This window comes from Syngnathus scovelli, chromosome 8 (genome assembly GCF_024217435.2).
Source record: "Syngnathus scovelli strain Florida chromosome 8, RoL_Ssco_1.2, whole genome shotgun sequence".
NCBI classification, from domain to species: domain Eukaryota; kingdom Metazoa; phylum Chordata; class Actinopteri; order Syngnathiformes; family Syngnathidae; genus Syngnathus; species Syngnathus scovelli.
Window position 1 is genome coordinate 15,137,240 of NC_090854.1, and position 12,190 is coordinate 15,149,429.

Below are 12,190 nucleotides of genomic sequence, written 5' to 3' on the forward strand. Positions count from 1 at the left end.
TAATTTGACCCTTTTTACGCTTTCCTATATTTGGTCGGGCTCACCCCAGACTTATCTTCGACTTTAACACTCCTACCCCATTGCGGCCGTTTCCAAGGTTTCGAATGCAGCGGTATGTCTAAGCCGCCGCCATCCGGCTGTGAGCGCCGACTCTGGCCTCTTTTCAGATGCACAGCTTGCGCTCGGCCTCAAGCTCTCACTTCGCCTCCCTTCTCCATCCGCCGCTACCCTTTTGAGCATTGCCAATACGGGCAACCATCGCCGCCATTTTGGTCCTGTTGAACAGTATGACATGATCTCACCAAAGCATTCTCAAATAGATGTGATTTCTAATAGAGCACTCCATTGTAAAATACTAATATAAAATCATTTGAAAACACTAACAGGGGAAAAAAATGGCTTTAAAAGTGTATTTTGGTCGAGTGTCATGCCAATACCAAGTGACGGCTCAAAGTTGCGGTAGTAAATGCAAAACTAAAAACGTTTCTTTTTTATCTGAACCAAGAATGAAAAGCAACAATAAAAGACTGATACTTGAAAAAGTTCAATTAAAGCAGTGAAAACAAATTGTCTGCATAACGCAAAACCTCACACTACTTAATTTTCACCTCAGTTTGAACAAGCACCCTGTAGGGAAATTACTGTCACAAATTATCTTATAATTAGAACTGCTTCATTATTTAATTTGCAAAACCCGTGAACTGAACATCACAAATGTTAAGTCACAAAAGATGCAAGGTTCAAGAAAGAAAAATATGTTCTTCCTTAATTAGTGTGAAAACAAGGGGGATCTATAAATGAAACTAAACTTGAATGCCGCGTACTGCCAATTAACAAACTTTGTTTTGACTAATCTTCATATGGACATTTTTGCTGTTCTTCCAATGAAATTGCTTCAGAAAGAACCCGAAAGCTTCTCTTGGTCATTGCAGCCTCCTCACATGATATTGTTTATTCATGCAGATTGAAGAAGCAACATTCACAAGCACCTCTGTGCTGGCACCCCGGCCAGAATGGCATAATAAAATGTATCGACTTAACGGGATGCACTGAATATCCAACACACGTAGTTGAATCAGGTGCAAAAGCAAAGTGGGCTAAATGGGAGGGTGGGCATTAATTTATCCGAAGGAGCAAGGTGGAAGAAACTGGGCTAAGTTAACATTTCACTTTCTTCCCATACTTCAATTAAAGTGTACGAGTTCCCAGAGCAGGTTGGAACCTTTTCCCGATAAACATTTTATTTTACATTGGTTACTCTGCATCAGCAAATATTGCCGTTTGTAATGCAAATCTGGAATTGACGCAACATGAGCATTAGCTGGAAATCCAGATTCCAGAAGCGCATATTGCAATCTCCTTATTTAAAGGATTTCAAAGGCATCTTCTCAAAAGAAATGCAGACAAACATAGGTGCAATACTCTTGCTTTTTGCATTCATAATGAAATAAAACCCATAGAAAACGTTGCATGGAAAACCAATTCCTCGCACTGAATCGTAAAGAAACAACAATGGGCTAAACTGGTGGTGTCGCTGTGAACAATAGCTGCAACAAGCTACCCCCAGCCTACCACTACTACAACTACAAAGACATTTGCATGGTGGGCCCAATGATGGCTGCACATTGTGATGTAAATACTCCCTCGCGGGGCCATGAATCTAAATCCAACGAGCTCTAAATTGTCCAATTCCAACGCTCTTACAGTGCCATCGATTTAGAATGCATCAGCATTAAAATTGCCAAGGAGTGCTCACGTTAGGAAACACTCAAGGCACGTCTGGATTACATCCAATTGCTTTCGTCAGGCTAAATATAGAAAAACAATTCACGGTAATGGTTGTAGAAAATGCAAGTTGTTGCTGTGCATCTTAAATGCAAGTGCATCCATCGTGTAAGTGGATCACCAACCACTCATTCAGGAGAATGACTCTTAAGAAGTCCTTTTGTGTTTTTAGAGTTTTCCCACTAAGCACCAAGACATCCTCATCAACAATTGGTACAGTATGTTTACTTGAAAATTCATTTTAAATATTAGAAAACCATGTGTGTTTCACTGAAGAATTAATTTTGTGCCAATTGCCATGATGGATACACCGGATGACACGGCTTGTTGCTATTGGGACTTAATCAGTGACATCAAGTCATTTCAAGATTTTTTTCATCCAATTTTTACACCACATGCCCTTCCTGAAGCAGCCAACTTTTTTTTAAATCCAAGCATGAGATGAGAAATGTTAGAGCAAGTCAAATGTCAGGAGCCAATACTACTGAAGGAGGGTGCTAATACTGAGAAAGATGCTTCAATAAAAATACGTATAGCCTTTAGAAGACTTATTAATGCATTAAAATCTCATTCGAATATGCTGCATGGAACCAACATGATAAATTATTATCGTGGATTGTTTCAATCAAAACTGAAATTTATAATGGTGATGTTTTTATTGCATTTTGTACTACTTATATCAACAATTTAAATGTCATGATGCCTTAAAGCGGTGATTTTTTTTTTTTTTTTTTAAGGGGCGGGTTCTGTAATTTACCTCAAATGTTTTGTACCGTAAATCATCTTACATGCAGCAACTCGAGTGCAATTTTCTACGATCACATTTTTTGGCAGAGTTCAAATCAAGTCCTTTATGTGTTAAATTGTCACAGTGTAACTGTTGATATAAGTATTCATATAATTTCTGGCATTGTTCCATTGTTGCGACATGTATACAATAAGTGAGGAACGGTCAAGCGTGTACATTTACGCTCTATTGTTTGCCTGTTGCAATTCAACAATGCAGTATTTGCTTTCCTCAGTCAGAAGCACAAATTCAAACAAACATCAAGGCCATTTTTTAAGCTTGCAAACTGAGTAGGCTGGCAGCGACGCCATTGTCACACGGGGCATGCCTCATATTGGCGAGCACGTCAAGCAGAGGTGGGGCACTGTCCCTAGGGTCCACTATCACAGCAGGTTAACCTGGCACTGCTTTTCCAGAGGACTGATTGCCAGGCCCCCCTGCCGCTCGAGGTAAACCAACAATTTTCCATCAGCAGGGAACATGGCTTTATTAGTAAAAGTAAGAGGGGGGGTGGGAGCTATATGCAGGAGAAGAGTGAAATTAAGTTCATAAAGTGATGATGGAAGATCTTAATCCTTTTAAAGGCGCTTATTGAACTACTCAAGATTTAAAATGTAACCCAAGACGATTATTAAAGGAGAGTTTTTATTTCTTGAACGTCACATCTTTTCTGACATGTTTCAGGTTTACTTGTCAAAATATATGATGCAGCAAGATATTTTTAGATTAAGGATCACCAAATGTTTTGAAAGTGTGAGGTACATGTGTTCAAATTACCTTTAATTATATGTTATTATGATTGATAATTATTTGCATTGTCGTGAAGAAACTAGTCAATTATTTATCGGAATAATTACCAAAAATGATTTAATATGTTAGGGAAACAAATATCAAATGCTCAGTGAATGTCAAGGTTGCATAGTGGGATTTAGGACCCAAATGCCAGGAAGCAGGAGAAGTAGAGTGTACAGAACAAATTTTACTAACAAAGTCATTGTCAGGTGTACTTTGGAAAACTCTAAACCAAAAGCACTAATAAAGTTCAGAAGAAAATAAAACTCCACGAACAAAACATCAGAAACAAAACGTGACAGCAATTCGACAAACTAAAAAAAAAAACAGGGAACTAAATACAATTACATCTAACCAGTGTAGAAACATCCACCATAACAAAATAACTCGGAAAGAAAATCAATATAGCATCCTCCAGATATTTGAATTTCAGGAAGACAACACCACCGAAATATGCAAACCGCAATTAAATGTTTAAAAACAAACAAACAGTGGTTTCGAGAGAAAAAAAACACTGAGACAAGTTAGAGGGCAAACAAGAAGAGCCGTATGGTTTTCAAGGTCCCCATTTGTTTTTCTATGTTCCATGTCAGGCCGGTGAGCCGTAGAGGGTTCAAAGGCCATCGCTGGGATTACAGCACATGTAAGGACCCCATACTGTGGCTTGACATGTCCACCAGCTTACAGTGCATTTTTCTCTGACAAAGCAGGGTCACACTCGGCCAAGAAGGCATGAAATGCTTTCAAAACTACAACGAAAGCGGGGCTGAGGTTTGAAGAATCTCCGCCCGACAGGTTATTTCGTTAAAGGGGCATTTTGGGGGCCTGACAATGTCATATCGTCAAAGTCAAGCTGCAATATCAACTGACCACAGTAGCATTGATTTTCATCGACCAGACACAATTAAATGGATGGTTTGTGCTTCCCACCACAGACATATATTTAGGCTAGCTATGTTTACTTGTTTTAAGAAATCTTCCCAAATCAAATTATCTTGTTCTGCATTCAAATCATCTTTATTTTCCTCATCTCAATGCTTGTTTTTGCTGTGTAAGCGAAAGAGAATACCAATTACCGTATTTAAGATTTTACCAAAAATCTTTTCCTCGTATTAAAAAGAGACGACACCTGGATGTGAAATCAATGTATGTTGTGTATTCTCACAAAAACATGACTCAAGACATCCTTGGAAGAATAGTCATCATTAAAAAATCCATATTGATTGACAGGGTCACCTATGAAAACACGAGCTCCTCGGCCGTGGTCGTTATGTCTCACTCATAGGTGCTTAAAGGCTTCTTTAACGAGACCCGTTTGTGGATCAACCATTACTCTGGTGTTAATGAGCGGACACTGCGCACGAGGACACGCCGAGGGCCGGGTGGTAGTTACCGATCAGCATGGGAGCTCCATAATCCTTCCACTGATGAACTCATCTGTCTGTATGTCCACTCCACCCTCAGACGTGTGCTAACATGCCATAAACGCTCTTCGCTTCTGCTCTTACCCGGCCGGGGGCACCTCAGCCACCTGATTAGGACCCGGGCTCCCCAAAGGCTCTGCCGCTTAATTCCACCCTTCGTCTTCTCGGCGCCTGGTCCATTAAAGGGTGGCTGCGGTATCAGGGCCCGTGCGTCCCTCTCATACCAAAAAGACCTCCTAGGATTGTCTTTCATCAACAGCTTGCGGTGACACCTTCCAAACATGCAACACTGGAGGGAATTTCTCATTCAATCTGCTCAAAGGTGAAAATATAGGCCATCAATGCCCTTCTTTTCATACAGTTGCCACCACTGTAAGCGGCTCTCAACAAAGTGTCTGATTTATTTGTCAAGCGTCTGTGGGACAGGAGTTTCTCGACCCCCATGGGGAAGCCAAACGAAGCCTCAGCCCCCTCCCCTGCTCAGAAGACTGAAGGTGGGAAGTAAACTGAAGCAACACCCCTGGAAATCCTGGGTGCCATGATGCACATACCCCATCAACGCCTCCTTTGCACAAAAACGGAAGAGAAAATAAAGGAGACAGGACAGCATGTCAGATTGAAGCGCTTAAAGAACCTTTTTTTTTTGTCTGGAGTCATGTTTATATTCATAAGTGGCAAAATGAATGCGAATCCTTCAAAAATATATTCATCAAGCTGACAGCAAGCTGCTACACGCGTGATACTCTGACATTGTTTACACGTGTGTAAACACATCACTATCCATCATATTGTGTCAAGTTCATGTCCTGCAGTCTTAACTGTGCTATCAAGTCTTTATTGCAGTGAGAAAAAAAGTACACTAATAGTTCCTAACATTGCATTTCTGTAAGTGATATGCACGGAACCCCTGCTCTTTGTGGGGAATTCATTGTTGCCATATAATTAATTGCCATTTAATCTATACAAGTGTCAACAATTTATATATTTAAGTTGCTCCAACTTAAATGACTGTCCAACACTAGAACAAATTGAACCGCAAACACAATTATACCAACAAGTGGCTACTAGTGAAAAATACGACAAGTTAGTGAGCAAGCCAGCATCGGTTTAACGGTAGCGAAGATTTACCCATATACCACTGCTTCTATTTCTCCCGGGCCAAGTGCAAATGTTTACTTTAGTGGTTATTTTGCCCTGACCAGCAACTCACCACCAACTGACCTAGCACCATTCTGCAACAAATTGCATGAGAACTCACCACCTAGCGTTATTTTGCCATCATCCAGGCAAGAACTTGGTCAAGAACTTGGTAATTGACATCAACAAATCATATCATTTTTGTCTCGTCTTTGTCGTTCCACGAAAACGCACACTGATTTAGTACCAGTTATTGTGCTTTGATGCAAATATTTTCATTTAGTTCTTGTAAATGAAATTAACACCACTTAATAGCTTCACAAGTCACACCGCAGCTCTGCTAAACGTGAGCTAGCACAGTGGGTGAAGTTGCACTGTTGCACAGACTTCACATTAGTGTTAATTAGTGTTGTGATATGATGCTCATTAACACACGCAGTGGAAAACGGCAACGTGTGAATACACTTTACAGATAAAATGGGTGAGACAATTAAAAAAAAGCTTAACTCAACTTGGTGGAATATCTCAAAATGACAAATTATAGGAATCATAAAAATAGATTGTGGCAAGCAATTGTGCAGGCTAAATAGTCAGGGAATGATTACTGCTTGTACTTGACTAATAGATTATTCTGTGCTTATTTTGGTGATTAATCAATTAATTGTGTTTGTGAAATGCGTTTTATTTAGCTTGGTTAAAAGAAAAACTGAAATTTACAATAACAGTGCAGAAAACACAAAAGTAATTTAATTGGGTTGAAATTCTGAGGATTTGGGCCATTTTAAACCAAACAAGTTATTGAAACGATTAATCGGTCATCAAAAACAATTATTGATTAATTCGATACTGAATCACTTGTTGATTAATTAATTAATCTTTGCACCTCTACAAAATAATAAAATGTAACAGAGAAATTAGACAGTGCCCACGCAAGGTTTAACTAGTTTGACAGTAAGAAAAAAAAATGTTGGGTTGCTGGCAGGAAATCCCTTTCAAGCACTCTTAATTGCTAGCAACTCATCATCGAATAAAAAATATAAGCTAGAGAAAGCAAGTAAGACATGAATCAATTCGATTTCTGGCGAACACCTGGGTTCAATCAATGACACATAAACACAAACCAACGTGACAAGAATGAACAGCACATTGACATGTTGAGTGCTAACTGACTAGCCGTCAATACGCTTACTGACCAGAAAGGTCCCGCCATGTCAACAAGATGAGGGCTGGACAAAAAAATACAGGTGAAAGACAATCACATTTGTTCTTTCCAAGCCACTACCTCAAAATGACTCAAAGGCCAGACAGCGTCCATGGGGGTGCGATCTGAACGGTTGCCCGTGGAGAGCCAGGCACGGATTATTCTGTAATAATCAGCATAACTTCCACAAAACAATAAAAATATACAAAGCCAAAAAAAAAACAACAAATGGTTGAGGGAAGAAAGTGAAAGTTTTGCATTGCTCATTTGCATGTGACAAAGGCCACGCAAGCATTACATTTGTTTGTCTCCCGAGGTGATGGGAACCCTCCGGAGAGCAACAGACAGCCAAAATGTTGTTAGATCACAGTGATAATGACACGGCCAACAAGAGTCCACCGAGGTGGGGACTGCGGCTGGTTTGATCCCTGTTCCTCTTTTATTTGGCTCTCATTAGGAAAACCTGACAGCCTTTTAGACCTGATGTGTCTTGGAGACGTTAAATAGTCGATGTAGACTTGCCGCAACACGTCTCAAATTAAATCAACAGCAATGTATTGGGGAATCGCATAACTTGTTTGCACCATTGGCCTTTTATGGTATAGTATTTGATTTGATATACTCCACCCCCCCTCAGAAAAGAGCTTGTGAGTATTTTGCATTGCAAAATAAGACCTTATTTTTATTGCTTCACAGATAAAAGCCACATAAAATAAAATCACAGACACATTTGTGCTGCAGCTTTCATATCAGAAACTGGTCAACAAAATAAAAAATAAAGGATATTGTTCTATCCATCCATTTTCAATACCGCTTGTCCCCACGGGGGTCGCGGGTGTGCTGGAGCCTATCCCAGCAGTCATCGGGCAGTAGGCGGGGGACACCCTGAACCGGTTGCCAGCCAATCGCAGGGCACACAGAGACGAACAACCATCCGCACTCAATTGGCCTACCAAGCATGTTTTTGGGATGCGGGAGGAAACCAGAGTGCCCGTAGAAAACCCATGCGGGCACGGGGAGAACATGCAAACTCCACACAGGGAGGGTCGGAGGTGGAATCAAACCGGCACCCTCCTAACTGTGAGTCGGACGTGCTAACCAGTGCTCCACCAAGCCGCCAATATTGTTCTACAAATATCTGTCCGTGACCCGAGAAGTTGGTCCTAAACAGAGCAAGTGCTTGCTTTTGCATTACTGCTCATGTTTCCTCTGAGGTGGCCTTTCACAACAAGACTTTCCCAGCACCGCCCCGCTACCCACTCGACTCCCCTCCTTGAAAATAAAGGGATGCAAAATAGCCACAAGCTTTATTCCATTACCTGCCAGCCTTGCTTATAAAAAAGCAAAATAAAGTCCACACCACCCAGTCACCGTCCTTCACGGGGTCCCTCAGGGCGCGTCTCTGGTGTGTTTGAAGATGAAAGGCGGTGAGGTAAAAGCAGCATGTTTACAGGTGTCGAGGAAATTGAAAATTTCCTCGGCGGACTGTGGCGCTGAATGGAGGAGGAAGTTTCTGTGGGTATTTTGTGCGAGTCTGGCATTTTGTGAACACCTCAAATACAAGCCCCAAAGTCCAACACTTTGTGTGATTTCCACACATGAGCAGCCTCTTCTAGAATAGCTTACAAGTGAAGGTACATTGTAATTTCCGAGGAATGCCATAAAAGTGATCCGATGAAAACGATTGACGTGACCTACAGTGTATTTTTACTGTTTTTAAAAATAAAGAAAGTGATTGTGGTTCCATTGTGAAGTAAATGTCCAGCATCAATAAAGTTGTGCAGACCTGGATGGATTCAAATGCTTTTCAGAATGAATTGTGGAGGAATAAAACACCTCCGTCAAGCAGAGTCATTTATTCTGCACCTTTCTGCTTTTTTAGAATAGTCCAGCGAAAGCTTGGAGGTGAATGTTTATGCTAGACAAATGGGAGGGACTTCCTTAAAGGAGTAAAGGAGGAGGGATGGCGGGGTGGGGGGGTCTGGGTTTGGGGAGGTGTCATGGTGGGTGGGTTTGTTTGTTTCTGCTGTGTGCCAGGAGAAGTGACAGCCATTCCGGTTGTGTCGCAGCGTTGCATTCATGTGTGTGAGAAAGGCGGCTGCAGATCTCAGGATGAAAGGCGGCGAAAGGGGGATGGCGGCTTTTGCACAGGAAGCCTGTGTGAAGTTGTACGTGGGCCTCGATGCAAAAATTATTAATAAAAACAAAGTGTCTTGCATACAAAAGACAGGACAAAAGGGACACAAAATGAAAACGGAACAAAAATATCCAAACACCTTAAATTGCTATGACGTCGCCATACTGATTGATAATTAGAAGACATCAATTGACAACAGCAAACCATTAACACATTCCTGGTGTATTATCACTAAAATACATTACAGCATTTTACTCTTACAATAAAAATGTACCCATTTCGTGACCCCAACCCACCATTTGGGAAACCCTTTTGACTTTAAGAATCGAATGAGCCATGTATGCCAATAACAATGCAAAATCTATTTCCACAAAACAAGAATTATTGGGCCATATGGAAAATAATGTGATTTGATATCTCCCAATGTTTGTTTGTTTATTTATTTATTCATTAATTTATTGTTTTTATCTATTTATTTATTTATAGGTACTTCCACGATGAAGATTATGGGGTAATCCCAAATAGCAGAGGGACTTTATCAACGCAGCCCAAACAAGAGCTTGGCTCCCAGGAGATTACTGTAAGATCATTGCACGTGTATAAACACATCTTAACTGTATTTAAATGTATAAGCTACATTTTTATGCCATATTTATCTGTGGTTCAAATCATAATAACTTGGGATTTGAGATCTGTGTTAAAACCATACAAAAAAAGGCAGGATTTTAAGGCATTAAAAATAAGAATTTAATTGAAATAACCATCCAAAAGGGAATTGTGACTGTAAGGCTTGACAGTTCTGTTAAAAAACATTTGTCTAAGCAGATGCAGCCTGAGTTATGATTCATGAAGTGTTTCTTTCGCAATAAAGCTGCACCAGCACATCAAGGCAGTCAACAAAAATGGCTGATTTTATTATTATTATTATTTTTTAAATCATTCTATATATTAATAGCTGTATTATAAACACGTTGGTCAGGAAATCTCTTAGTTTCTTGGTTGTGTATTAATTTGTCATCAGTAATGACTGCCCGTGGATTATTATTACTATTATTATTTAATAAAAAGTAATAAAATTCCAGGGATCGAACTGGTTTTATTTGACACTTTAACCCGGACACTATTTTACGCATGAACGCCGTAGGTATAAAACCGCACACACGCGCATGCAAAATTATTCTAAAACACATTTTGATATCAAATGCAGTCTGAACAGTTTATTTTAATGTGGCAGCTCTCAGCAGCCAATGATGATTTTCCTCGCCACGCAAACGTGGACACGCATGTTCACACGGGCCATTGCCCAGAGAGAGAGAGAGAGAGAGAGAGAGAGAGAGAGAGAGAGAGAGAGAGAGAGAGAGAGAGAGAGAGAGAGAGAGAGAGAGAGAGAGAGAGAACCCCGAACTATTGCGCACACACACAATATACTGTCGCAGCATTGTAACTTGAGTCATGAGTGACTATTAAAAACTGAAACTTAACTTTTGCAAATAAAAGATAGTAAAAAAAAAATCAAATTGTGCAACGTCATTAAACAGGACGTCTTAAGATGATCACTCGCAGTTGTCTTTCAAAGCAGCTTTACCGATAGGTCAACATGCATGTGGAATCTCAATGACACCAGTTTCAAACTCAAGCCACATGAACATAAAATGACTTCTAAACACCCAAACATGCTTGTTTAATCAAGTGTATGTGTAAGAAAGTAGCTCTAATGGAGAGAAGAAACGAGAAGAAGAAGAAGCTCTTCCCTTCAAATGTGGATCGATAGGAGCCCAGCAGGAGCCAAACAGGAACCGAGCGGCATGTGGACCCACTGAGCATAAGTGACCTTTCCCCACTTCCCTCCCTACTGCTTGTGGCTCCTTCCTCCTCGGAGGTCAGTGGGCCACTTGCTTATTATATAGAAACCCAATGTGATGCCACTCACGTCTACATCAACATCCGCTTTTCAGATGTGCCCCACCCCCCTCCGCACTTTTGCAATCTAAATGAAATTTGCATTAAAAAAACAACAGATAGTTGAGACAGTACTGTCCTTACACATGTTGCATATGAGCAACAAGTGACCATAGTTCAAGCTCAAACGTCAAACATTTGTCAGGACCTCAGACAAGACAGCATCTGGGAACTCCAGGAATAAACGAGTTGGAAACCCAAGAGCAAACTAACCACAAGACATCACAAAACCCCAAGCCTACCTCCACTTCATATAAAAAATAATATTTCACTTGTTGAAAAGTGGTCTAAATTGTGATGTTTAAGGCAATATTCGGGAATTTTCAATATTTTATGGGACTATATAAAATTACACAGATAATTTGGTCAGTTGATGAGATTCCCGATGAGTATATACAAATATGCATGCAGAAACCAACATCCAAGTTCAAGTCTAAAAACAGTCAGCTTGTAGACCAGCCACGATCACACACTGAAAACAGAATGCTGTGCGCGTCCAATGAACTTCTCCAGACTCAAAGTACAGTTGAACCTTACAAGTCAAGTCCAAGGCTACAAAATCTCTGTCATGTTATTTCATTGCTGAAGGACACATTTTGTACAGATAGAAAAACTGAGCAGTGACCGGAAGTTACGCAGCAGCAGTATAGCCTCAAATTGGACCTCGAGTCAAGTTCAAGGCAAAAGCTGGTTATTTGATGATTTTTCTTTTGTGCAAAGATATTAAAGGAAATATTATATACGTGCTGTGATTCAGACCAAGCACCGATAGTTTATGTACGACATGGTCTTCTCTGACCTGCAAAAATGACCTTTTTGTTTACGTTGCTAAAGAACATACAGCTTATGTGATCAGTATGTCTGATCACACAAGCTGTATATGCTGTTTTACTTGCTAAGATGTGAGGACATCTTGTATAGTTTCAAAAGTTTTATACCCTGTCAAATGTTGATTGAGGCGCGATTGC